The following is a 27,851-nucleotide window of genomic DNA, read 5'->3' on the forward strand; positions in this document are numbered from 1 at the left end:
AGAATATCATTAATAATACCGGAGTTCTATAACATGGCGTGATGGACGTCACTACAGTAGATAGCTCAATTTTACTGCATTAGATCGATTGTTGGCTTCTTCTTCGACCTTCTAATAGCTGATGGATCTAATATACGTTGCTTTAAATTAAAAATCATAAATTTCTCCGGAAGATATTTCTTATTCCTGTATTCGTTATCATAATATAATCTTATCAGATATATTTTCTACATTCTGAGCATCTCTAGTGTAATTTTTTCTGCTCCTTGGTCCAGCAGGGTCACGACTTTGCTCAACGCAACCGCTTTTCCGACATCTTGGCATCTTGCATCTCGCGCCATCATTTTGTACGATACCAGCCGACGGTGCCCGTTATACAATTAATAGATGAGCTTAAGGGACATATGTATACAGAGTGTCCCAGAACTTAACTCAAGTCGAAACAGAGATCTTTTTTTCTCTCGGAAAAAAATTAGAAAAAAAAATCTCACGCGGTTTGAAAATTATGAGCTTTCAAGTGCAACCTAGAGCTTTGGTGAAATAATGACCATTTTTTGGTTATAGTGGTTAATTTTATTAATTGTGTTCATTTAAACTTTGACCGAAATCGTGAGTATTTACTACCAAAGTCCATCTATCTTGAAAATTTCAAATTCACATTTCAACAAAAAGATTTAATTAATTTAATATAACAATTGCCCAAAGTTTTAGAGAATCAACACTTTTTGTCGAACTATGAATTGAATTTGTTTTAAATCGGTCGTCTTTGAGAGGATCTCCTTTAAGTAGTACATACTGGTGGAAAAAAATATGTATTTACGAATTCCCATCTCAGCACAATTTCAATTTATTATTAAAGTGTGTTATTCCAAAATCGATTTTCCTCGGAGTCACGTCTATATCTTCTGAGCCCGTGCCTTTAACCTCGCCAGAGACCAAGAAAGGACTCTATGCAACGCACAAACCGGCTTTTGATATCATTTTATGGGAGTCGAATAGACGCGCACATCGGCTCTCCTCTGACGGCAGTACGCGCTTTCGCAGTTTCTTCGGTTTTCATTAAAAAAACTCACCGACAGAAATGCGGATGATTCTTATTATAGAAGTTCTCATGTGAAAATTAACTTTTAAACGACAGGATAAAAAATTAGCTATGTATGTTTTTTTATTAATTTTGTAAAATGCCAACAGGAAGGATTAAATTAGAGTAGGTTATTTAGAGCTATTTCTATCTACATATTTTCTATTTTTGCTTTGTGATTTATTTAACAGCTGCAGGGATGATTTTTTTAATAACATATTTTGGTTCAATAAAAGCAATTTCAACATCTATGAAAAATTATATAAGATGATTCGGTGTTAATATTCGGAAGTCTCTTGAGACCACCCAGCTGTCTATTTATTGTTCAATCACGGAAGTGTTGAATGTGCATTTTGAATTTAAATTACTTATTTAATATTTCTATATATTCATAGAGCATCTTCTAAATTTCGATTCGACTTCGATAACCACCATCGAGTTGATATTATACAAAAGAAAATGATAAGTTTTACAATTTACACTACTTATAATAATCATGTAAACCTAAACATATATTACAAGCTAAAATTGAAAAAATGTGAATTAGAACCATATTTTATTAAGACTTGTGAAATTCTATGGCGTATTTTTTAAACCATAAATAAAATTTAAGTACGATGCAATAATTTAGCAAAATTCTACTTAAATTTTATTTTTTCATTATGACCGCTTTGTGCTTAATTTTTATACTTATAAAGTTATTGCAAGTTTAGGCGACTAATTTTCAGTTCCTTGTATAAATTATTTGCTTTGTTCAGTAAATTACTCTGTTTATATTTCCTTTATTGTATTATTTAAAAGATCTCTTATATTAGACTTTTAGTCATTGGATTAATTATAATGCTTTTAAAAACCTACCCTCCACGGTAAACTATATACTATTGGTAAGCATTTCAAGCTTTATACATAGGTTTATGTACACAAAAAATGTCAAGAAGATAAACCTAAATCTAATTGTTATCTAACTTAATAACTGTACATTTAAATCCAGGAGCTTATTCTATAATTCTACGGTTACTTTTAGTTTCTATGTAATTTTGAAAGAAGTTTTCTGATTATAATCCAATTGGATTGAATGGAGTTGACGTTCTTTGCATCAAAATCTCAGTCTGATGACATTGTTTGATATGAATATTCATATTTTTGGCTTAGCCCCACAGTTGCAGTCCGTAGATGGAGACAGGTTGTTCATGCCAAGTCAAAGCATGCCGATATATTGATACAACCAAAAAATTATCAATCCAAAATCATCCTAAAAAAGCCAATTATTACGATATTTAAAAACATTGAAATTATTGTAAATACAATTATAACTTGTAATTAGTTTAAAATAAACACATAAAATTACAAATAAAGTGTTTTACAAATAATCTATGGTCCTTCAAAAAATCAATCAAACCATTGAAAAAACCATTGGTCCTTCGAGCCGGATTTGACATCCAGTAAAATCTAATACAAAAACACAGGTTTTATAATTTTTTTTGCACTGTTTACTAATTTATGATACTACAATTACTACCGTAGGTTTTATTTAAATTTTTTGAATTACTACCACTATCATTACTACAAGTTATATATAATCAACATTGAAACGGAATCCCATTGGGAGCCCTTTCGCCTTTTTTCCTAATATAATTAACCATCAAAATACTGAATGTTGTTTCGAACGACAGATTGTAATTTATAACAGTAAATATTTAAAAAAAAAATGTTTGCAAACGATAATTTTAGGAAAGCAGGGAAAAACAAGTGCCTGACGAGGAAACACTTTAGAGACGGGCATAGGATTTTATTTATTAATTAACTACTGAATGCTTTTCATTGTGACGAAAGGATAAAGTTAAATAAACAGTGATTTATAGCGATATCTACCGTATCGAACTGCCGGTCACCGAGACATACATTGCGCAACGATAAATGGCCTGGCCGGGCGACCGTTTAGCCGGTGCAACGATCGGGACTGCATTCCGCAATATTGCATTCATAATAATGCATCGCCCTCTATCTCAGTGACAAACAATTCTAGAAACGAGAAAACTATCACGAGCAACAATTATAACATTAGATACATTCTGGGCTCGCCCGTAGGTAAGCGGTTAAGAGCGACGGGACCTAAATCAGAGGTCCCGGGTTCGATACCCACTTCGAGCAGCCTGTTGTCAGGCAGCAATGACAACGATTTTCACTTGGATATATAGGTAGCAATATGTTTCCAAGTGAAAATAGCCCTCGCCCGGCATTGCTGCACCAATAAAAAAAAGTCAACCCTATTAGATTAATTCTAATAACAAAAACATCAAATGTGGATGGATTAACCATTAGGTTACCATTTAAAAATACGAAGTAAGAAGAAGTTTCAGTGCAATAGCTCATAGGACGTAAGGTTCTGATTGCTGCTAAAAATATAATAAAAAAAAGATACATTCTAGGATAAGTTTGTTGTAGGATTAACTTTTTGGTCTTATGCTGCAGTAACATAAGAGAGACTAAGGACATAGAACGGAATAGTCTTATGAGCTTTTGTGCTCGAACTCTTCTTTTATTAGTATTTTTTTTAATACTGATTATATATTATTTAATTACATACAGCTATGCAAAACGTTAATAGCAATATTCAGATTATACATCGTTATCCAAGTAAGATTTTGGAATAAGTAATCTCAGCTCCTGCTAGACTAAAATTAAACTATTGATTTTCTCATTTAAGACAAAAATAATTAAAGGTCGTTGGAAATGTTATGTTAAAAATCACTGGGATATATGCGTGTAAATAATTATTTAATAATAGAGCTGAATTGATAAATATGTTTTATCTATTAAAGTTTTTCTATTTAACTTTCCCATATCGACTTCAATTCATAATGTATTTGTCTAGGTAATATATCAAGGCAAAATACAAATAACTCATATCTCTTACTTTTGCAATAAATATGAGCTGCGACAGCTTCTTCAAAATCCGTGAAGTTATTTGTGCTCATGCTAATGAAAACAGTATACATGTTTAAGTGGATAATTTACATACTAATATGAAAAGTTGCAGGAAAATAAATGAAGTCGTAAAGGCCACAATTGCATATATCGACGACATATTTGCAATATTGCGAAAACAAAACAGAATAATAATAAATGGATTGAAGGTTCCACTTCACCGAAGTGCATATTTTAAGTATGCAAAAAACTCTGATCCTGCGGTTTCTAGTATTATTGATTAAATAATATAATATCACAGTCTTCGATTTACATATTCCTAACATCCTAGACTATCTATTTCATTTCCTTTACGCGATTGCTCAATAAAACCATATCGTTGTGAGAAAAATCGAACATCATCTCCATTTCCAATAACAGTAAGCAGTTGCATCATCAATAAAGATCGTTTCTACCATTTATTATCGAAATAAAGACAATGATCATGATTTTACAGAAGTTTTATTGTTAAAAAACTGCACTACAATAGTCTTTATGTCTCTCAAAGCACGAAGTCACTTATTTGTCGCGATATCACATTTCGACAGAACACGAAATGGAATGTGAAATTGCGACACCTAAGTCATGATTTGAAGATATCTTCAAAATAATCTGGTGCTGGTGAAATGGTTTATTGTTGTAAATAACAAGATTTTAATTTAATCTGCTGTTGTTTGGTAGTTTATCAAAAGTATCTGACAGGTGGGCAAGGAAACATTGGTTCAACTTAGAGGTGATGGTGTATTATCACCTATAGATGACAATATAGTACTTATGATATTTAATTGATTTAATTTTTCATGAATATAATTGCATCCTTATATCAAGAGATCACAATATTCTGAACAAAATTTAAAGTAATTTTTGTATTTTTTCAAAAAGACTTGAAAGAGCTCATCACATCACTAGACCACTTCCTTCCTCATTGTCACTTATTTCCTATTTTATTAATAAATAATAACTTATATTTTTTTGTATTATTAATTGATAGATTTCTACTAAAGAGAATTATAAATTATATGGAGAAATTATCAATAGCTTTTATTAATACATCACTATATTGTGAAAATGGAAAGCAAAAGTGATACGATCCAAATAATTATTATAGGATATTGTTTATGGTTTTATGTGTTATTAATAAGACATTTTTAAGCATTTTGGTCAAAGTGATTTGTTACTTTAAATTGACTATATAATAGGTTTTGACAATAAACCATAACATTATGAGAATAGAAAGCAACACTATTATTTGATCATTTCCCAAGTAATTATTATTTGATATTGTTTGCCTTTTGTGATCTGTTCATGCGAATCTGTATTTGTTTCAATATTGATTTAAATATCAAAATGTGAAATTGTAATATTATATTGCTGGGAAATATAATAATTTATGCTGTGAATAATAAATCCACATTAGTATATTATCCAAGTGCTTTATGAAACGATAAGTTTACCAAATTTAGTTTTACCAATTTTTGGACTTAGGACTAAGCTTTTCTGTTCAGGCAATTCATTATTTTATATTTTTCTATGCACTATTATGAATTTTTACTACTGTTGGAAGTGTGTTTTGCTATATTTTTTGCATAAAAAATTAATTGGTCAAAATCTCAGAGCGTTACTAATGCCTCGGGACAGAATTTCACGGATTATTAATTTTTTGTTTCGCTTGACCAATGTTTTTGCCTCAGAAAAGTCCCGCCATACAAATCTATATTTAAAAACGAAATCCTCTGAATATTTTAGTAATATATTCAGAAGAAATAAAAAGTATTGTAAAAAAATGATGTGTCTATACCTATATTTACAATTTGTCAAGGCCGACGTCTGAAACCGGAATAAAAGTAAAAACTAAAGAGTTAATGAAAAGAAACGCTATTGATTGATATTACTATTTTAAGATTCATTCACTTTTTTATTGGGGAATAAAATGAGTTTTTATTGAAGAATTTACAATACGTTTTGAAGAGAGAAATAATAAAATTTATAGCTTGTGTCATAATAGTATGATATTATACTGCATATGCGCAATTTATACAACAAAAGAAAATTTTCATGATTATTCTAAGACGGTTTGTCTGTTAATTAAAGTTGTAGTTGGGATCGTTAAATTTTATTATTGGCTTTGTGTAAACAAACGTAGAACGCGTGCTTATTCTTGATAGAAATCTTGGCCTGATAAAAGACATTCTGAGGCAAAAATTACATATATACATATTTTATTATAAATATATTTTATTATGCGAAATGATACCATAATAATATTTTTTTTTTTTTTGCTTGCAGGAGAATTTGAGAGCCGAAATCCAGGAAGAAAACATACATATGGTGTCACTTTGGTGTGAAACATTGTAAAAGGTAGGATTTTAGTACTTAAACTAGTAAAATGTATAATGCATTCTGTATTAATAAACCCTGTTTAATCATATATCTAGATTAAATAAGATTAATTCATTTCATATCCCCCACATTGTCAAACAAAAAGTCGTCGGTGGTCGCCTTGAAAATAATAAGGTGAACAGTCTCAGTCGAATGCTTCTGTATGCCATTTGTTGGTTGCACCTACGTGGTTTCTTACAATAATATACAATGTGCATTTCTTAATATCCAGACAATCATAATATAATAATAGCCACATAAGCCGATGACTTCATTAGTCATAAAACCTTTCGGATTTGGGATCAAGTGAACACCTTGATTTCATTTATTGAATATTCTCATTGCAAAGATGATTCAATGTAAGTCATAAATTTAATACTCATTGTCAGAGATAAGAGAAGCATAACCCTAGACCCAAAATAATTACCAAGTCTTTCATCACAGGCTTCATTAAGGTAAATTTACCTCTAAAGGAACCAGTTTTATCAATATATCAATTTGGGTGTAGTAATTGATATTGGTGATTTCCATGATGTACTTATAAGTAGACACTGATGATGCATCGTTGCATAGACTTCATCTCTTCCATCTTTGGGTCTGTAGAACAAATTCTTGAGAGTTTTTCCGGCTCTAAATACCGTCGAAAGACGCGCCCAGAGTAACCTCTTTATATTGTGCCATTGTTCTCTAAGGTGGGTTGAGTAGATGGCGACGACCTAGGCTTAACCCAGCATTTAGATAAAGAGTTGATAGGTAAAATAAATTATATTAAAAATAGACTACCATAGTAATCCATGATTTTATTGAGTAAGTTGCAGTATAGAAAACAAAAAAGCAATTAACAAGTGTTTTATTCTAATTTTGGTCAACAGTCCATAGCTTTCCTTGACTCTACAATATAAATATTAGTCTATTGAAAATCAAAGGAAAATATGGTATAGAATGCTACGGATATAGAATAAAATTTCTCAATAATTTTGAAGACTTTGATGTCTAGTGTATTGAAATATACAAATTTTAATATAAATTCATTACTAATAATAATATTAACGACCTAGGCTTAACCTAAGATTTAGATAAAGAGTTGATGGGTAAAATAAATTCTATTAAAAATAGACTACCATAGTAATCCTTGATCTTATTGAGTTAGTTACAGTATAGAAAATAAAAAATAAAAAATAAATAACAAGTGTTCTATTCTAATTTTGGTCAACAGTCCACAGCTTTCCTTGATCTTGGGCCCTACAATATAAATATAGGTCTCTATTTTTTTAGACAGATTTTCAAATAGGTGCGAATGAAAACTAGGAATAATACAAAATTGATCGTGCAAGTGTGGTAAAGAACCAACCACAATGAACCATATTATTTGAAAATGTAAAATCCTTAAAAATCGAAGAAAATGTGGTATTGAAAGCTAAATAATAAAGGATTTTTTTTTCAAGAATTTTGCAAACTTTGATGTCCAGCAATAATATTGGAATATACAAAATTTATAATAAATTTATAACTGTTAATTTCGTTCGTCTCCAATCACTCGTTTATTGTCTCTAAATACACTCTCTACAATATTCTCTCACAATATCTAATCTAAAATATTGAAAAAACTAAGTTATGTTTAATAATTTTTAATAAATTTTGTATACATTTTGAGTTCCCATTCAGGTCTTCTTCAGTGCAAACACGAGCAATTAAAGCAAAACCAAATAAACAATAAAACACGTGTATACAGCCAAGTTTTTAAAATTAATTTATATGTTTATTTTGAAATATTAAACTAAAAATAAATACAAACAATATATATATATATATATATATATATATATATATATATATACATATAAACAAAACAATGCAAAATATATAAAACGCAATAAAAGCTGACCAAGATGTTTTATTATCAACAGTTCTAAAAATTTTCATACTCAATTTCATTAATAAATATGGCTACTCACATATGTAATGTGGGCCTAAATATTTTTTTTATTAATAACTATAATACTAATCTATAATCTGTTCATATTTAAATATTTTTATTTATTAGTTACAATCTGTCCATATCTAAATATTTTCATTTAATATTTACAATCTGCCTATATCTGGACATTTAGTAATTGTCTTGATATTATTTATATGGTTTCGATTGGATGTGCAACCCAAAAGTTGGCTCATCCATGAGTGCCTAATGACTTACTTTTGTATTTTTTGAATCTCTATAATTTTTATATGTTGTCGACGAAATGCGAGCCCAAATAAATAGACAAATAAATTGCATCAGATCATTAATTCAGTCATGAATAAAAAAATTGTACGAAAATACAAGGCAAACCTTTGGGTTTTCCTTCTAGAAAATGCCAAATCAATTACTCATTGTCTTTCTATGGACTTGATTGTAATTTATATGTTAATCAAAAACATGAAAAACTGATCATATTTTACTGTATTACATAACATCAGAAAACAATATAAATTATGGACAAAATTACATTTTTCCACCTCCTCAAACTGCATCTCACCATCAAAGAATTGTGTGAATTCTCCTCGACTGTGTATGATCTAATTTCCGAGGAGACAAAGTTGGGCAATAAATAGAATGATTTAATTCTCGTGTATAGAATTATTTAATTCTCGTTTGTAGAATTATTTAATTCTCCCAGCTTCTCAACTAAAACCAAAGTCTTTTACCATATGCACTATATTGTTGTTAGAGGTGCAACTTGCATTCGCAGTGAAAGCGATTTGCCAATTCCTTATGCTAATACCACATACCGATGGATAATTCGCCCATGGTGATAAAGCATGTCTATATCTCAATTATATCATACCATATTATATGAAACAATATTACAAATAATTAGCATATTGTTTTCGCAAATTAGTATTGTAAATAGCGGTAAAAATAGTGATGGAATAATTAGTTGCGAAGGTTCAAACGAGTTTTTTAATTGAATGATAGTTATATTTATCTCCGCAATTATAGGTGACCTCTTCAATTATATTTATCCATGTGGTAATAAATTGTTTATACTTTGGTTGATTTATAATTTTCTTTGGCAAGTATGTATTCATCATACAAAAGATTGATTTTTTGAATTCTAACCCTGAAAAAATATTTATTTTTTAGGGCTAGGGTAGAGAGGGGTTAAAGGTCCGTGGGTAAGAAAGGCTACCACTAGTATCTAAAAAACAAGTAAAGTTAAAAAAAAATTAACAAGAATATTTGAAAGTTGAGAGAAAAATATGTATAACCGCCTACTCTATTGATGAATATTTTTGATGAAATACCAGATCAAGGTTATATACATTGCCATCTTTGTGAAAAATATGCCCATGAAATTTTAATATTGCTTTGATTGAATATTGTAGTTATTATTTCATACAGTACCTTCAAAATTGTAAATAAGACTTTGAACCAGTTTACCCTCTAGCCGTCCCATTTTATACTGGCTTTGGGGTAAAAAGGACCAGGTTATAATTTTTTTTTAAAACACATTTCTACAATGATGAATTAGCTGCAAGTTTTACCGAATCTAGTCAGATAGTTTGTTTGATATTCGTTATTTGTTATGATATAATTGGTTTGGCTTTTTACAAAAATCAAAGTCAAATTGGACCATTGTGCCCTACCATACTGTATATAAAAATGCTCAAATATAAGGCGGATTTAACATAGTAATTATTTGATGTCGGATATACCAAATATTTTATTCATATTTATCCTGATTTTTGTTAATAAATGTAATAATCTTAATATAAATAGATTCATTTCTAACTGCTAATTACAATGACAAACCGATCATGTCGTATTTGAAGTATGACTTTAATTACATTAATATTATACATATTTTTAATGCTATTATAAATATATAATTTATATTTCATCATTATATAAATGTGTATAATGGTTGATAATAATAGTAATTACTCAAATCTCTGTTCAAATAGTATTTAAATAGATTAAGTTCTTCCACTCTTTTTTTTTAATTTTATATCTACAAAAGACGAATAAAAACTGTTTATCAATTTTTTAAAAAATTGAATGATTGCTCTCTATATATTGAATATTGATTGGTATCTACTATTGATATGAATAGATTCTTATTACTTTAATGATTAACTATAGGTCTTGAAATTTATCTTATTCTAACTTTTATTTTGATAAAATATCCATATTATATTTTATGAAAATTCTAAAGTCAACTCTTTTAATACGAAAAAAAATTAAGTTTATAACTAAGAAAGACATCATGGTTCTTGTAAAGACATGCTATGTAAATAGAGTTAAATTATAATGAAAAATCTTATAGAATCATCAAGAGAATTTTAATTATAAGTGTAATATAGCATAAAAAATGTATAAAAACAATCAAACTCCTGTATCAACACCATTTCATGAACAAACAATTTAGTGTTGCAATATTCCACATTGCAAATACATAATTTTATTATAAAACCGATTCATATCATGAATCAGTATCCATTGAATAAACACATCAAATACACCATGATGGCTATTATTCAGACAATACGACCACTAATATGCATCAAATAGTTATAATTTGAATATAAATATTAAAGGTGTGCCAAGTGTATCTATTACTTTCAAGTATAAATTACTTTCTCACCTGCAGGGCCGACGGCGGGTTATTTGAAGGCAGACCACAAGACGCCGGCGTATCGATATATTCTACAAAGTTGCATAATTCAATGATAAATAAGAAATAATTAGCATAGAAATAAAAAAGATTTTTGAAGTAAAACTTCTTTAGGCGCGACTAGGGTGTAAATCCGTACAAATGCAACGAAAGTACGTTACGGCAGATAAGAGTCGAGTACCAATGATTCGTCATTCGCCCTCGATGATATCATTTCTATACGGGTTGATTGTGATTAGTCGCCGTGTATGTGAATAGAGATCTGTCGTTGTATGCGTTCCGGCATCAACGTTGTATGCGTACCGATACCAACAAGGAAATTGGCATAGATAAATAAACATTTTAAAGTTACATCGTACTACAAATCTTGATTTAATGAAAAATGCCTTAATCAGAAAAATATTTTAGCCTGTTCCTTGAAAACATTGAATAATAAGATTAATGATTAGTAAGTTTATTGATTAGAAATTATTTCTTTATTATTCGTAGTTTCTATAAATCTTTGAAGTTCTTAAAATGGAAAATATTTTTTAGGCAAGACAGATATTACAGTTGTTCAAAGAATAAGATTATATCGCCAGCGAAAAAGTAAAAAAAAATACAAGCTGTCAATTAATGTATGTTAATTTTAATTACATGAAGTTCTTCGAACACAATTACATGATGAGTGAAGTTGCAAAAGCAATATTTGTTTAGGCGTTGTTTAACATAATCCACTGTATGAACGAATATTATAGAATTTATTAATCAGCAATTACTTCATTTCTCTAATGAAGGTTCATGTTTAAATACTAATTACAATGACAAACCGATCATGTCATATTTGAAGTATGACTTTAATTACATTATTGTTTTTAAATTTATAATTTATTATTATATAAATGTGTATAATGGTTGACACCAATGAATGTGTGCATCACGAGTGTTGCCATATTACTAATAAACATTATACAAAATTGTTATATGATGTATTTATTTTTACTTAAATGCCATCTTGTACAGTAGCAGAATAAGTTTTATTTCAATCGCGTGTGAACCTTACGCGCACTCTTTTTTTGAAATGTTTGGATTTTTCTCAAGAATTCATATAAAAAATTAATATAGAAGATATCTTACTAGACTCCTCCTTTTTTCACGTGATATTTTGTAATTTTTTGTCAATCCTCTTCTTCCTCAGGGCTATTTTCAATTTGAAACATATTGCCTATTATCTATATTTCCAAGTTGTCACTACTGCTTGACAACAGGTTGTTTGAAGTAGAGAAAGAACACAAAATGCAATTTGTATGTTTTTATTTCCTGTAATTTCTTCATAACATAGAAATTCGGTTTGCCTGAAGGCACAAATGAGAAAAACGAGACTGTATACTATAACAACACGTCGGTTTATCGATATTTTTATTGCTGCAACTCGTAAAAAATCGCCGTCGTATTTTACACGGCTGCTTTACAGTAAATGTTTTATAGTATTGTATAAAGTACGTTGAACTAGGTCCTGTTTATTGCGTACAGAATGCAAGCGAAAGTGTTTCGCGAATTTAATCAGATTAATATTTTATGTAATCACTAGAACAACCAGTCCATTCTTAAATTGGATGGGGATAAATGATTTAGTTAAGTGATGCAACCAGATGCAGGTGATTAACATTGTTTCATTTGTAAATTAATATTGTTGTGGTAAAATTGATACTTGGAAAGGAAAAAAAATATAACCTCTGAATTTTTTTACTGTGCTCCAATTTGCATGAAATTTTGGAATTAAATTCATACCTTGAAACAAAAAAGACTTCCACATATAAATAGCAAGTAATTAAAATACGTATTTATAAATATACTTTCATTACCTATTTTCTGAAATATTCACTAATACCGAATTTCACAACTACTAAATGACTTTCTAAATATGAGGCCTATTATTAAATTTACTATAAAATAATGACAAAACAAAATATCTAAATATAGGTATACTCAAACATTATTGCTGTAACTTATAGTGGGCAATCGAGCGATAGAAATTCTTTTTGATTGGCTAATCATAAATACTATGGATAACGGTATTGTAAATTATTTGGAGATGATAAATATAAATTAACAAAATAGAAATTTTAACAAATTAACTGAAAGTAAATTTAATTTTAATCAGATCTTATTTGTGATAAATGTGTATAGAATATTCAGCGATAAAAAAGCTGATGTTGGCACAATTCAACAGGTGATTCCGCATTCAACAAGTATTTTGCAAAGTGGGCAAAAAATATGTTATCAGAAATAAATCGAAGCGATTTTGCTTAACGACATAGAATTAATTGTACACTTTCTATTGAATGTGATTAAAATTTGCATAGAGAAAAATAATAAAAAATATCTAGAGTATTTCGCATGTTTCATGTTACAGAAAATTGCTACAAATTGTATAATTTTATATATACATATAAATAAAATTAAATCATCGCTATTTTTGAATAATAATCCTACTTTTAAAATTTGATTTGAAATTCACGAAAGTGTCAATTTTTTAAATAAAAAACAATTATTTTAAATTCAGTTGTAAAGTAAGTAATTGCATATTTTGATTTCCTTATACAATATATGTAATAGTCTATCATTTTTTAAGGCAATCGGAAAAATAACCGAGCAGTTGATGTACACAATCAAGTGAAATTCATTGCTTTATTTAATCATTTATTAAATTTTGTATGCCAATAGGACAGTTCCGTGATCTATTGAAACCTTATCAGAAATTTAAAATCAGTGGAATTATTTGAATTAGTGGAAATACCACTGTAATTATTTTTATGGTTTATGAAACAATTGTATTAGTATTAATGTTTATTTTAATCTCGTAAAATATTTTATTATTTCCTTTTAATTCGTACTTGTAACTTCTTTTAATGAGCCATAACTGTGGAATGATTTCTCTAGGACGAGAACGCATTTTATTGATAAAATAAAACCACCTGACGGAAGTATAATTCAATTTTTCATTGTTAAATTGAACTGATTTTTTAAAATAGATAAATAAAACTAGGCGTAAGTGGCATTTTGTTTCAAGAGTAGCCCCGGGTTCGATACCCACTTCGAGCAGCCTGTAGTCAGGCAGCAGTGACAACGATTTTCACTTGGAAATATAGATAGCAATATGTTTTTATGTGAAAATAGCCCTTAATCGGGTATTGCTGCCCCAATAAAAATGTCCAAAAACAATTACAATTATAAAAAATCGTCAAATATGGATGGATTAACCATTGGGCTACCATCTAAGAACACGAAGTAAAGAGAAGTTTCAGCTCTACAGCTTATCGAATTTAAGGTTATGATTGCTGGTTAAAAAAAATATGTAAAAGATGGTAATACCGCTATATTTCTAATATTATTATTATTATTTTGAACAGCAATAAGAACTTAAGTGTCCTATAAGTTGTTGTGCTAATTTGACTTAGTACCAGTCGGTTCTACAGATGGAAACCCAATCAGTTGTCGATAAAACTCTGAGTGATTAATTATTATTACAATTTCTATAATAAATCGAATAGCTACAATAAATGAGAAAATTTAACTCTATATTTTATATAACCAGAAATGTCTGTCTGGTTTTCGACGAATATTGAAATTATTATTCTATAATTTTCCGCTGCCACCATTTGATGGTTATCAAGTGCGGAAACGATAACAAAATTTATTTTATTGTTTTGTTCAAGAAGTGTTACTTTGAAGGTCAAGATTACAACAAATTAATTATTGTTAACTCATTTACCTACTATCTTTTAGGTAAAATCAACATGTTTTTTTCATTCTTCTCGGATATTACTTATGCAAGCGTAACAAAACCGTTTTATTTCTTACGATTGGAATCGTTCAGTCATGGATGGTTAAATTGCATGTCATCATATGCACGAATATTTTTTTTCACTTGCGTAACTGAATTTTTGTTGAAAATAATAAATATATCGTTATTCATTATAGTTATTATGTGATGTTACAAATAAAATTAACGTTATTTGCATAACATGAAAATTGAGCTGGGGACATGTGCATGGTTTATCTTATATGTAAATAATCTTTTTTATAATTACACATTTCTTGTTTCATTTGCATGAATTGTCGTTGATCAATGTGACTTATAGAACAACTATAATAATATTTAAAAAAAAAATAAACCTAATGCTTATTATTATATAAATTTTATTTAAAACAATTGCTATTATGTTGTGTTCATGTTATTTTTGCTTCATTTCAAAGCTTTTTCTTTACAAAGTAAAAAAATCTGTTAAGTAAATTTATATATATAGAATACAATTCAATGATCCTGAATAAATTAAAAATTAGAAGACTACTCTGAAAATTTAATGGTGTAAATGGAAGATAAAATTTGAATACAATGAGCTACACGGACACATATACTTATATATATATATATATATATATATATATATGTATATATATAACAATATTTTTATTTAGACATCCATCCATTGACTAAAAAGACAGAAGCTAAGTTAGGTTCAACATTCCTTAATAAATCTTCCAGACGTTTCTAAATCTATTTGGCTCATCTTCAGTCATCATAAATACACAAATAATTTTACAAATAAAATAACCATATCAATAAATAAAAAACCTAAATTATATACTTATTTATGAAAAAAAAATTATTTTGAAAAAATAAATTAAAAGTAAAAATAGCAAAGTTCTTTTATACGTTTCGTCTGGGTATATTGGGTTTGATGATAGTACCAACCAAAATCTCCATATACGTATATGTATATATATATATATATATATGTATATATATAACAATATTTTTATTTAGACATCCATCCATTGACTAAAAAGACAGAAGCTAAGTTAGGTTCAACATTCCTTAATAAATCTTCCAGACGTTTCTAAATCTATTTGGCTCATCTTCAGTCATCATAAATACACAAATAATTTTACAAATAAAATAACCATATCAATAAATAAAAAACCTAAATTATATACTTATTTATGAAAAAAAAATTATTTTGAAAAAATAAATTAAAAGTAAAAATAGCAAAGTTCTTTTATACGTTTCGTCTGGGTATATTGGGTTTGATGATAGTACCAACCAAAATCTCCATATACGTATATGTATATATATATATATATATATATATATATATATATATATATTTAATTATTAAGACATCCATCCAATGACTAAAAAGACGGAAGCTAAGTTAAGTTCAACATTCTTTAATAAATCTTCGACTTTTATAAATCAATTTGGCTCATCTTCAGTCATCATAAATATACAATTAATTTCACAAACAAAATTACCATATCAATAAACAAATTACGTAGAAAATATACTTACTTATGAAACAAAAATATATATTTTTTGGAAAAATAAATTAAAAGTAAAAATTGTGATGTTTTCTGTATGTTTCGTCTGGGTATATTGGGCTTGATGATAGTACCAACTAAAATCTCTATAAATATGTATATATTATATATTATATATATATATATATATATATATATATATATAATATATGTACATATAATATATATATATATATATATATATATGTGTGTGTAACAGAATAGTGGTGCATTGTCAGTATCAACAAAATAATTCTGCATACCACAAGCCATATCGATCATATTTGAAACAAAGTTTATTATATAAAATTCTAAGTTGTTTTTGGTCCAAATATTTTCTAAAATACAATCTCAAACTCCATCCGACATATATATAAATATTTTCATTATTACCACTGCATTCCAGAACCTGCTTCACATTCAACGTCATATTTTCAAAAACAAAAAGTAATAAGAATTGTTTCGTTTTAATGCAATCTAAAAAGAAATGCATAAATAACAACAACTATTCAGCTGAATTATGTTTTGGTTATTTTTGTTTTACATTTGATTTTTAAAACATTAATGAAATACTCATGTTTAGTAATGTTTAATTGGTGTATGCATAGCTTAAGATTTGTTTAAATAACCTTGGTTTTAAAATTAAAGAGGAAATTTCCGGCAAGTGGCGGTGCGGATTGGAACCGGACTGGGGATCAGTTTTCGAAAGAACTCGGCGGAGTATGGTGAAAGACTAGCCGAAATTATTAGTCGCTAAAATTATCAATGAATTGAACGATTTCATAGTCTAACAACGAAATATTGTGAACGGATTATTGGAAGTTGATACACTTTTGTAATTTTTTTAATAAAACTTGTGCGTGATTTGTTAATCAGTTCAAATCGGATAACATAGAACCTTCAAGATGGATAATTTTAGGTGAGTACTATAGGCGAATTTTTAGAACCAAATCTTAAGCTATGCCGAATCAATATAATTTAATATACACTCTATAATTTTATTACCAATTTCTAACAAGTAACTAAATATTACAAAAGTTTAAGGGTTTGCCTTTAAAAAAAAAATTCAGCAGGTAAAAACGTATCAAGATTCAGATAATAATATTTTGCTCGATTTTCTGTATTATAAGTGATAATATTTTAAATTAGTGTTATAAATAATATATATTATGATTCTTAAAATTATTTCTAAAATTTCGAAGATCGATGGATAATTTTAGGTGAATACTTTAGGCGTTTTTTAAGGAACAACGGATCAATATAATTCAATATACATTTGATAATTTTATTACCAATTTCTAACAAGTAACTGAATATTACCAAAATTTAAGGATTTGTCGTTTTTTATTAAAAAATGTTAGGTGGGTTAAAAAAAAATCAAGATTCGGATAATAATAATTTTTCATTGGATATCATCAATTAGATGCTCGATTTTTTGTTTTATAAGTGATTATATTTTAAATTAGCGCTTAAAAAAAATTATATGATGATTTTTCAAAATTACTTCTAAAATTTCGAATCTTAAGCTATGCCGGATCAATATAATTCTAATAGATATATTAGAATTGAGAAAATTGCCTGACATTATTGTACTGATGTTGCAGAACAGTAATATATGTATTTAAAAAAAATTCTAAAAATTATTTCTAAAATTTTTAATAAATCAAAATGAGAATATAGAAATTTGTCTCTATGTTACTGATGTTACTTCTAATAATGACTACAAAAATACATTTTTAATATGGGAATTTTTAACATCTATTTGTGAACAGAAGAATATATTCACACTTTTAAAATACATTTTTTCAGTATAATAGTATGGAGAATTATATAGGAATATGTAAACAATTTTTTTCTCCACTATTACATTCAAAAATTAGCTTTTTGAAAATTTTAATCTATTTTTTTTAACAAATGGATATACTCAAATTAATAAATATATTGTAATTAAGTAACATTTTATGTTCATCAAAAATACTCAAAATATCTCTTTTATTCAACACTAATTTGGGAGTTTTTAATAATTTGGATTACATTTTTTGTGCAATAGAAAGGCATTTGTGTGTTTAAGCTATTACTATAATTTACATTAAATATTGATGAAATTATTTTTTAAATATTATATTACTCTAATCATATAAAAATTAGAGAAATCTTTTATAAAAATTTAGGCATCTGCTATTTGATATATTTTTATACCCTATTTTAGGTAGTTTAAATAATAAGTTTTTTAGGTAGCTTACAAACTTTAGTATTCAATTGCAAAGTTTTACGAATCATAGAAGCTTTTCAAGAATTTATTAAAAAAAAAATTATGCACTCTGACTACTTGGAATTTTATCAATGTATCCGCATGCCATATTCTTACATTTTATTAATTTAATACAGGTTTTAATATTCATAAACATCTTTAAATAATTAAAAATTCAAATAGATGCCGGTTATGAATGAATCATGAGATGATTCATTACCACGTAGAAATATAATCACAGTATTCTTATATTGAATTTAAGATTTATATTTTAACAAATCGTTGCCATAATTCGATAAAAAGGATGTTTTATCATATAAATTTTACAACAGAAATTGAAATTGCATTTATGGTGTTATTATTACCTCCGAGGCGAGAGTCAATATGCGCTTGGGACATTTACCTCGCTAATTACAATATTTTGCAAGAGATTTGTTGCTAATTTGTTGTGATTTGTCAAAGCTTGTTATTTAAAAAATTGTCGTTAATATGTCTAGAAACTTAGTAGTGCAAAGTTTAGCAATGCGTATCTAGTATTTTGCAAGTCTGTGGCTTAATTAGAAAATAATTTTACTCGCCGCGCACTGATGGAGAGTTGGCGGTGAGTTCAAGGTAGTTTCCTATTCACTTCTTAGTAAAAAAAGTGAAGGACGTTCTTACATAAGTACTATATAATGATAACATACCTATTCACTTATTCACACATACATACAGATTTTTTCATATTTATATACATATGATTATACATGTAGTATTAGCTTATAATATTAGTTAATATACCATAACTTATAAATAGCTACCGTTCACAATGAAAAGGACTACTACTGGGTACTGTTGTAATTTTTTTTTTGAATGACTTAAAATTACATTACTACTGGGTATCGTTGTAATTTTTTGATTTTTTTTTAAATGTTTAAATATTTCAGATCATTTATCCATATATCATCGTTTAAATTAGTTTGTTCAAATATCTAATATTATTTGCTATTTATATTTTCTCAATTAAGAGCAATTATCTTTTCAAAAAAATTCAATATAATTTTTTAATTGTTTCTTATATAGTTAGTTTTTACTGATCCAGTAGTTTTTCAGAAATTAACTAATTTGATAGATACTACTTTTGGGTTGTAATCATACGAACTGAAATTTATTTATTCTCCTTTTTTTATTTTGGCTTGGTTAGAGCATTTATCCTGCTTCAATATAACGATATAATTTTTTGTTTATCTGCAATTATATTTGAAATTATTATTTTTTAATAGGAATAAAAGCTTCAAAGCATTAAAAAAATAACGTAAAGATTTCGTACAATTAATAACTAAGTACATTATCTTTATTATTAATAATATATTTTATAATCCTCCTTTAATTTGTTTATATTCTCTGATTATGACCTAAAATTATATGTTGATACGTAGAGAAATATAAATATTCTCTAAAATATATTTAATAATGTTAATTATCATAAATAATTATTAAGGTCATTGTTCTAAAATTAGATTTTATGTTGACAAGCTTCGTAATAAAGCAAAAAACCTGATGATTAAATCTAATTGCAAATCATTATAATTAATTCTTCATATTATCTATGCTTCCTGAATTGATACTGATTTTATATATATATATATATATATATATATTTGTTATTATTATAAAAAATAACATAACACATAATACTCTGCTAAATTATGAATATATTAACAAAACTAAACAAAATCTACTGAAAGAATAAATTCAAAATTTTTAAATACAATATTTTTTAATATACCTGATATCTGAGAAAATGTTTGGTACTTTAAAAGCTAATAATTAGCGTTATATTCTATTTAATTCTTTATATTTTCTGTTGTAGACAACATGATACCAGGTAGTATTGATATACATTTTTACTAGATCAAAAATATGTTTTCAAATCAAAATAATCCTTTCCAAAAATTGCTAATTCAAAATTAAAAATTTGTGATCATGTAAACAAGATATTCACATTTTAGCTGAAAATTGGTATCTTTCTTTTTTTAATTCTTTATATTTTGTGTTGCGGACAACATGATATCAAGCAAGCAGTAATGAAATAAATATAAAATAAATTTTGTTGTCAGATAGTTGGCAATTCTGCTATCAATTAATAAAAAAGTGCAATAATTTGTTTGGCAAATAGATGAGCAAAACATTGGATTGCCCTAGAAAAGGCTCTAAAAAAGTTCATCACATCATAGAGCTTTTAAGTTCTGTTAGATACTCTTATATTTGAAATATTTCAGTAAAGTTGCATTTAATAATAGATCAATTGTACCCGGGAACAGATCAGAATAGAGTTATTATTTTAGAATTTTTATTTATAAGCAATAAGTGGTATTTATCAACTTCATGGTTACTATGTACTATCACTTCAGGTTTTAGCCTTGTCATTCTTGTAATACTATCCTGATTTGTCACTACAATTCTTCTCTATAATAAATCGATTAAAAATATTCAATTAAAATCAACCCACAATAACTATCTTACATTTACCTACAAATGTTTTACTAAGTATATTAATTAAATTTTAAATACCTCTGCATATATTTATTTATATGCAGTTATGCACATGCACGCATTTCGCATAGTCTATGTGTCAAACAAACACGTATGATGTAATTTATTCACATAAACACATAATACAAGTACACATTTATAAACAGGTCAGTGTATATACACATATTTTGCCCACATATGAAAGATAGACACATGTGCAATATACTTTTACTTTTGAGACACGGTGGAGGAATTCGAGTTGTTCATTGAAACCACAATCGTTTCGATTGCATGAATTATTTAATCGGAGGAAATAAATAAATGATTGATATTTGATGATATTCTACATGGAATTTGAGAAATTTAGTAAATTAATTTTATGTCACAGTTCGATACCAATATTTATGCAGAATTGTCATTTTTTTTGTTTCTAAGAAAATTTGTGTGTAAACAAGATAAGATTTATTATTATCTTATTATTTATACATTTTATTTTTAATAGAGCATATTACGATTTTAGTATTTTTATTAACTTCTCAGAGCACTTACTAGACTTTAGTATTTTAATAACCTTTGAGAACTCTATGCTATTATGATAATATCAACATATCTAGCCAAAAATATTATATCTGCTATATATCAACTTGATATATAATTTTTCCAACATTTTTAATATGTGATAATCTATTAATTTAGTGAAAAACTTACAAATCAAAGATATTTATAATCTCATATTAATTTAGTGTAAAACCTAAATATTACAGTTATATATAAGTATTTGTCAGTATATTATTAACATTCCTTTAAGAAAATCCAGTTATAATTTTTGTTTATAATAAAATTCAAATTTTATTAAAATGGGACATTTTATATATTTGATTTAACCATCCAAAATTTAGTAGTTTTAATATAAATATTTTTTCTTCTATACATACTCTAATATTTTTATTTTTAGATTTAGTTTTTAAAGAACCATTAATGAAAAATATTTTATGATTTCCATTATATTTTAATCAGTGAATTTTAATAAGAAATTATTAAATTAAATAAAAATATTATTAAATATTCTACGTATCATTAATATTTATAGAAAATTGTCAATATAAAATTTCTAAACTTCTAGGAATTTCAGGTAAAATTTTAAGCTTCTAAGAAAATTTATGGGTAATTAAAATGAGTCATTTCATATATTTTTACTTTTTTAATAATTAAATAAATAAAAGTATTTTAATTTTAATTATATACAAATAGGTACATTCAGTTATAAAATTTTTATATTTTTTGCACATTTTTGCATTTAGTTGTTATGAAAACATTTTTGGCAATATTTGATAATCTTCTCTATTAAACCCAATTCAAAGAAATTTAACAAAACTCATATTTTTTTCTATACATAATAACTTATAATATGTTGTTCTAAATTGTTTTTCCCACATATATAAAATCCCGTAAAATATTTATATTTCTAAGAAAATTTATGATTTATCAAAAAGCCATTTAGTACATTCATTCCATATATTCTTTTAATTCCAAATGGTTTTTTCGTTAATCGATAAATTATGATATAATAAATTAAATTATGATATAAAATTTATGTATATATTAAATAATGATTCTATTTAAAATTACTAATTTTCAATTATTGTTAACTTTTGCAAATATTATTAAAGAAACTATGTAAATTTGTAGGGCTTAAAAAAATAGAACAAAAATAAAATTTTAAGAAAGAAAGTTAATTTCTATGTACTGTTGTCATTATATAAATAGAAGTATGGTAATTGAAGGTATATTTACATAAATTATCTATTTGTTCATTAGTTAGTAACTTCTAGTCATTTTAATCTGGGACAAGTAGAACCTTCCGTATTTATGTAGGTTATGTAGGCCTATATTTGGGTCTCAGAAATTAGGCAAATTGATATTTTATTTATTTAAACTAAAATTTTATATGAATGTAAAATTTAAAAAAATACACTAGCCACATTGCAGAAATTTTATTAATAAAATTAAATTATTTTTTTTACTTATGGATTTAAAATAAAATTACTATGCTTATTCAAAATTTCTCTTTTAATTATATTCACTTTAGTTACTTTGTAGTTATTTACAATCAATAGCAGAATATATATATATATATATATATATATATATGATATTCAGTTTTCAGGGCAATACATCAATTAAAATTTTTCATCAAATAAATTTTTAATTGATGTATTGCCCTGAAAACTGAATATCACATATTTCAACATCAAAATTATATAAAAAATTTAATATATATATATATATACATATATATATATATATATATATATATATTTTGTTTCATAAAACTCTTTATAATATTTGTATTAAATACTGTGTATAGAATTAAGAGATTTTTAGAAATCTTCTCCTCGTGTAAATTTAATTTTGCTTGTTGGCACGTTTATTGGAAATTGACAAGTAACTATTATACACACATGTGCGTCTTTGGTATTTAAAATAAATTAAGAATAAGCCGTCAAGATTTCTATATGCACAAGTCTCAAAGTAAATAACTTTCTAATACTAATATGACTTATTTTATTATTTATTTAAATGTCACATACTCTGTTCCTGGTGTACCGTTAAAATTACTCCGATACATTAACAAATTTGATGGAAAATTAATTTATGATGAAGACATTAAATTTTATTCGATCCGGCAAATTTCTAAATCAAAACGTTGTGATATAATCATACTGAACTTTCTTTATTAGTATAAGTTTTATCGATGAAATTATAAAATGAAATCGAAAGTATTTCAATAATTCGTATAAATTTATAAATATATATAATAAATTTATTGCGTAATTTTTAATGATGCGAAAAATTCCATTAAAATTATATATATATATATATATATATATATATATATATTTGAAAAATATATATTTCATTATCTGTACTAATAACAATGGATGAATCTTTTATATGATGTTTTAATTATTAAACATTTATTCAAAGTAATTTACTACAAACGGAAATCATATACAAGATTTTATTAAATGCGCAGAAAAATATTTCTCAAGATCATTTCTGTATATATATATATATATATATATATATATCCACAGTTTTTGAACAAGTTATTTAAATTAGATAAATGTTATTGCTATGTATGTACCATCTTATATAAATATTCTCATTTTTTATCCAAATGAAGAATAATTCTATTTTTTTTTATTAGGATAGAATAAATCTGAAAATCATTCATATGACTTGAGACTTAATTTTTTGTTCTAATAGTTATGATAAGAATAATATTAGAATCCAAAATTTTATACTGAGATTCTTTTGGATTTTTGTTTCCACAGTTAAAATCATAAACCTAGATTAATAGTTTGATTTTATATACAGCTTTTAAAAATATCTAAATCAGTAAACAAAAAATATACATCATCACTACCTTAATGCAAAATTAAACTAGTGAATGTTTTTATAATCTTTTTTAAGAACAAATGGTTTTTACAATGTAGCATAAGGAAATTATGATGTAAAATGAATTAATACAATAAATCTTCAAAGTAAATCTTTTTTTCATACTTTTGAGTTCATAAAAAAATCCATAAATATCAAATGATTATTTTTAAATTTTAAGTAATACAAAGACCATATTTACTCATCATTGTTACAAGAATAAATTTTCATGAAATTAAAAAAATATCTTGATAATTTTTTATATTAAAACCTTTGTGAAATTCTCAGAGTTACAGAGATCCTTTTTTATTCAATCATAAACCTGAATTAATAATATAATTTTATCTCAGATTCTAAGAAAATTAATACAAAATATATCACAACCATTTTACTATAGAAAAAAGTTAGTAAAATTATTATTTTCTAAAATCTAACGTAAGGAAATTATGATAAAAAATAAATTATTACAATAAATCTTTAAAGTAATTTTTTTTGTACTTCTTAGTACAGAAAAAAATCACATAAATATAAATATCATAATTAGGTATAAAAAATGTTTGGTATAAAGATACAAAAATCATTTTTTTGTTCATGATTATTACAAGTAAAAAGTTTCATATTTTAATCACTTTTTATAATTGAACATTTATAAAATCTTAAATTTTTTGTTAATATATACTACAGCTATTGTGCAATATTATTAACTTGTCTTTTAAATTTTTTACATCACAATTGTATTATGTCACAATTTTAAGTTATATTATTAAAAAAAATGATTAATTACTAATATCTTATAATTATAATCTGTAATCATACCAGATTTAGGTTTAAGAATCAAAAATTGACTGGATTTGTCATTTTAATGGTTGCAATAAACCCTAAATTTTGAGAAGAAATATGAGGAAACATATCATATTGATTAATATACATTAATTCTTTGTATATTTTTGGTCAATTGTTTTTGTCATCTAAGGAAAAACGATCTTGAATTCTAAGTTAATCTATCATCTATCAATTACCTACATATAGTACCTACATGTCACTCACCTTAATATATGTAATTAATTCTAGTTTCCTATGCCTCATAATTATCACTTTCCGCATAAACGTTCACAAAAAGTGCTTTTATACTTTTTTACAAATAAATTCCGCAATTAGTGAAGAATTTTGTCTTATTCTACCATAAATTAGAATGTAGCTTTCTACCAAAGGTCGTCGTTACTTTTACCTACTTGACATTGGACCAGTTAGTGAATGTTCTTGAATTAATCATCGGAAAGAACTCGCCAATGGATTATTAATCATTCAATTTTACTCACCTGTAATAACTAATTCTTTGTTTGTTACCTTGATAATAATTTTTTTTAGTGTTAATTGTTTTATGCGCACTTAACATGCAAAGCAATTATGTTGTATTTGACTAACGAATGTGTTTACTATATGTTTTTAATAAGTTTAAAATGATCTTCACATTTCACTTAAATTTTTTATGGTAATACAAGGACTCTGTGGAGGTTGTTGGGAATTAAAACGTGATTGCTCTAGTTTATTGAATATTAATCTATTGGAAATCATATTGCTTAATTGGAATTAGATCATTTCGATCCTTCAGTGAATCAAAGTACATTTTACAACTTTTTGCCTGAAAATCTGATTTGCCAACTTTATCTAAGTTTCAAAACATTCAGAATTATTTGACACCAAAATTGGAAAAAGTATTTGTGTATTAATGTGATCTTTAATATGAATGTTTTTGAATTTTCTTGCTCCCAGAGACTCAAATGCTTCCACATTGATAAAAAAAAATTCTCTGAAAGTTTTAGATCCTAATATTAACTTTAAGATATTCCGCACTCCTAATGCTAAGGAGTTTCTTTAGAATTAGCTGCGAAATGCAAAACCATTTATACAAATTTTGGTAAAAAATCCTGAACCGGATTTGAAAAATTTGTTAGAAAAAACTGTTCAAAATCATGCTGATTATAAAAATATTTTTTGGTGATTTTGATGAAACTTTGATGATATATTGCAGTCCTACAAAAATTCTAAATCTGTTAGTACTGCGATTTACAGTCTGCAAAGACTTTGTAATACATTGTAGAATTATCTTATTATTATTATATTATTAGTTACCCATTGTAGAGTTATCTCTATCCTACAGTGTAAATCTGAAAATGTCAATAATTATTTCCCAAGTTGAACATTAGTTTTGTTCTAGGATTGTACAACAATCGTAAAAGGTAAACTAAAATATCTAGGTTATGATAAATGATAACCGAGAGTCAGAGAGCGATAAGCATGAACCAACTTTTGTAATATAATAATTCACAAACATAATAATAGAGAAACCTGCAGCCGACTATTTCGAAAAATATAATTGTTAAGACTTATGATTGTTAATAATTATATGAATAATTACATTTGGTGACACCGGGATGCAATTTTCCGTTTCTTATTAATTGTAAAACTAGCGGTACAAGCAAAGAGGAAAGTAAATTTTATTTAAATTTTGCATATTTTGGATTGAGAGACCATGAATAGTTTATGTAGGTAGTCTCATATTACATGTCGAAAATGACGGACGTGCACACTTCTGTTTACTTGGTCAGGGGGACAACATAATGCGGGGGGGTGTAACAGGTAGTAGTTTACATGATCAATCGGGACAAAAAACATTTTAAATATCGTTAAGGATGAGTCCATTAACGTGAGGTTTTTAGGAGGAGGGGGTTGACAAAAAAATACGAAATAACACTTGGAGGAGGGAGGGGTATAGTGAGATATCACGTGTATTCATTTTTTACCTGGATTTTTTGGAAATATTCAAACATCTTCAGATTTTTTCTCGTAACTAAAAATGCACGTAATGTTTGTTTGATAGGGAAGGGGGGAGAAAGGTTAAATATCATCACGTATCACCAAGGGGAGAGTCAGAAAATTCTAAAAAAAATCGATCATGTGATTAATGGAACCCCCCCTAAGATCTTATTGAAAAACGCCTGTTTCTTCTTACCCCTGTTGCAAATTGCCCCTAGATGTCTACATGTTTTTTGCGAAATGATAATTTAATGTCAATCTACAACATATATTAATGATTATTATGACTTATATAATTTATACAGAAATTTATAAATTTTGATCCCTAATTGAAGTAATATTTATATCAATTGTCTATATTGTTTGGTTATTTATTAATTTTTTTTATTTATTTATTTTTTCA

General features: G+C 26.4%; 1 protein-coding gene across 1 annotated transcript in view; it reads left to right on the forward strand.

Annotated features, from left to right (window-relative positions):
* LOC113370322 overlaps nucleotides 1–27,851 on the forward strand; it is a gene marked incomplete at its 3' end in the record, with an annotated part of 76,129 nt that overhangs the window by 37,936 nt on the left and 10,342 nt on the right. Inside the window, 1 exon segment of the mRNA XM_026610992.1 lies at nucleotides 6,335–6,406.

The sequence above is a fragment of the Ctenocephalides felis genome, unplaced genomic scaffold, assembly GCF_003426905.1.
Source record: "Ctenocephalides felis isolate EL2017-DRISC unplaced genomic scaffold, ASM342690v1 CF-g0.4_SCAFFOLD_01492, whole genome shotgun sequence".
In the NCBI taxonomy this organism is placed as follows: Eukaryota; Metazoa; Arthropoda; class Insecta; order Siphonaptera; family Pulicidae; genus Ctenocephalides; species Ctenocephalides felis.